This window comes from Chrysochloris asiatica, unplaced genomic scaffold, assembly GCF_000296735.1.
Source record: "Chrysochloris asiatica unplaced genomic scaffold, ChrAsi1.0 scaffold00127, whole genome shotgun sequence".
NCBI classification, from domain to species: domain Eukaryota; kingdom Metazoa; phylum Chordata; class Mammalia; order Afrosoricida; family Chrysochloridae; genus Chrysochloris; species Chrysochloris asiatica.
In genome coordinates, this window is record NW_006408645.1 from 8008469 (window position 1) to 8011400 (window position 2932).

The 2932-nt window shown below is 37.6% G+C and overlaps 1 pseudogene; it reads right to left on the reverse strand.

The window, feature by feature from the left end:
- Positions 1 to 246: 246 nt before the first annotated feature.
- Positions 247 to 554, reverse strand: LOC102814999 (annotated as a pseudogene).
- Positions 555 to 2932: the final 2378 nt, after the last annotated feature.

The window sequence follows — 2932 nt, forward strand, 5'->3', positions numbered from 1 at the left end:
ACTCTAGATCTTTGCACATTTTGTTGTAGTATTTTACTTTGTCTTCTTGAGCTGGCCTTTGAAATTTTCTATTCAGCTCTTGTGACTCCTCATTTCTTCCATTTACTTTAGCAGCTATATGCTGGAGAGCAAGTTTCAGAGTCTCTTCTGACATCCATTTTGATCTTTTCCTTCTTTCTTGTCTTCTTTTTTTCATGGTCTCAGAGTGATGGTTTTTAATGTCTTTAAAATTGGGCTGGGTATCAACTATCTTTTTTTGGAATAGGCTAAGGAAGATAGGCCCAGTTTAGTTTTTAAAGCTTTAGAAAACTCAGTGGCCAGCAGTTGGTGGAGGGTTCTGCCATTGTGGGAGTACACCAGTTTTTCCTGGTCCAGTCATAACGTTTGGACCCACTGGAAGGAGAAGATAGCCAGATTTGCTAGTTTGGGGTCTGCTTGTTGATCACGTAGGTTCTGAGACCTCCACCCAGTTTAAGTGTTAAAACACCACTCCCAAATGAGACATCATACTCTTCAAATGTGTAAGGTTTGTCTGCAAGGTCACTGAATCTCATAACATAATCTTACATATTGTCCTCATGCTATGTTTGCAGGCACAGAAAAAAGAGCATCCACGTTTTCTCAAGGTCCAAATGTATAACCAGGACTTGAAACTAGTTTATGAATGCACATTTGATCTATTTTCAACCTTACCATGGACTTTCTAGAGCCCTGGTGTGGCATTGCAAGATAAGGCACTGGACCACAAGGTCTGTTTGAACTGCAAGTTCAGCCATTAACACTCAACAGCTGCTCCTTGGAAACTCTAGACAGGGTCACTGTGAGACAGAACTGACTCAACAGGCACGAAACACTTAATCACAAAAGTTACTTAGGAATATGCTTCAGAAGTTGGAGATATGAGAGAGGAGCTGTGGTCTGGCACTGTAAAATAAGCACTGAAACACAAGGTCAAGGTTTCCAGGCAATCCTTGGAAACCCTATACAGGATCTTTGTGAGTTGGAACCAACTCCATGGAACTTAACAATGACACCACCACCTTTGTTATAGCCCATTAAGTGGGTGGATTATTAAATAGACGGTACTCTCCTTACAATAATAAATGTTACCAAACAAATTCTCATGTGAAAATTTGATAGAAGCTGATATACATAAAGTGTGATTATATGTTGTGCTTTGGACCAAGATTCCACATATTTGTGAACTTTTTACTTAACTTTAAAACTATAACCCTGATTGTAAAATCTTATATAAAATATTCTTCAAATTGTGTTCCAAGGAATATTTCTCCCATGGTACATAAAAATGTAATGCTCTATGTGGTTGCACCATCAAGTGAGTTCTGACTCATAGTGACCATGAATAAGGTCTCCAATGAGCAACTGGTGGGTTTATACTGTTGACCTTGTGGTTCGAAGTCCAGTGCTGGTCCTATAGCACCACACCGGGAGTCCAAGTAGATTCTGTGTTTAAATGAGTTTAGGAAATATGAATTCAGTATAACTTAAACTTACTTTCTTAGTAATGAACTCCTGAAGTTACTAGTAAATGCTAGTATAGCACTATAGGATAAGCACTGGACAACAAGGTATTTGAACCACAAAGTCAGTGGTCCACTTACCAGCTACTCCTCCTAAACCTTATACAAGGACCTCTAGAGTCGGAACCAACTCAGCAGCACAGATCAATAACAAATTCTAGCATGTAGAAAAGGGGTGGGGAATCTTTTATCTGCCAAAATTTATAACATCATTAGCAGGTTTTACAAAATTATCAAGTTAATAGTTAGCCTTCTATATTTAGTCAAACATTTAATTAACTCACTCCTTATGGGAAATGAACTCTTATTGGCCATTTTAAATCTGACAACCACATGCTTTAGTATGCCGGGAATGACAAATTAAAGGGGGATGGTGTTGCATTCATTGTCAAAAAGAACATATTCAGATCAGTCATGAAGTACAACACTGTCTGTGATAGGAGGATATCCATGCACCTACAGAGAAGACCAGTTAATACCACTATTATTCAAATTTATGCAACAACCACTAAAGCCAGTGAGGAAGAAATAGAATTCTACCAACTTCTTCAATCTGAAATTGATCAAACTTGCAATCAAGATGTAGTGATCATTACTGGTGATTAGAATACAAAGGTTGGGAACAAAGAGGAAGGATCAGCAGTTGGAAAATATAGCTTTAGTGATAGAAATGATGCTGGAGAATGCATGATAGAATTTTGCAAAATCAATCATTTGTTCATTTCAAATACCTTCTTTAGACAGCATAAGAGATGATTATACAGATGGACTTCACTAGAAGGAATACACAGAAATCAAATTGCTCATATGCAAATTCAAACTGAAGCTGAATAAAAGGAAAAATAGTCCACGAGAGCCAAAATATGACCTTGAATGTATCCCACCAGAATTTAGAGATCATCTGAAGAACAGATTTGATGCATTAAACACTAAAGACTGAAGACCAGAAGAGTTGTGGGATGACATCAAGAACATCATACAGGTAGAAAGCAAAAAAGTCACTAAGAAGACAAGAAAGAAGTAAAAGGTAAAAATGAATGTCAGAAGAGACACTGAAACTTGCTCTCCAGCATGGAGATGCTAAAGCAAATGGAAGAAATAGGGAGGTACAAGAGTTGAACAGAAATTTTCAAAGATCAGCTCAAGAAGATAAAACCAAATATTACAACCAAATGTGCAAAGAACTGGAATCAGAAAACCAAAAAGGAAGACCACGCCCAGCATTTTTCAAGGTGGGGGAACTGAAGAAAAATTCAAGCCTCGACTTTTGTTATGAAGGATTCTCTAGGCAAATTATTGAATGATGCAGAAAGCATAAAAAGAAGATATAAGGAATACACAGAGTCACTGTACCAAAAGGAAACGGATGATGTTCAACCATTTCAAGAGGT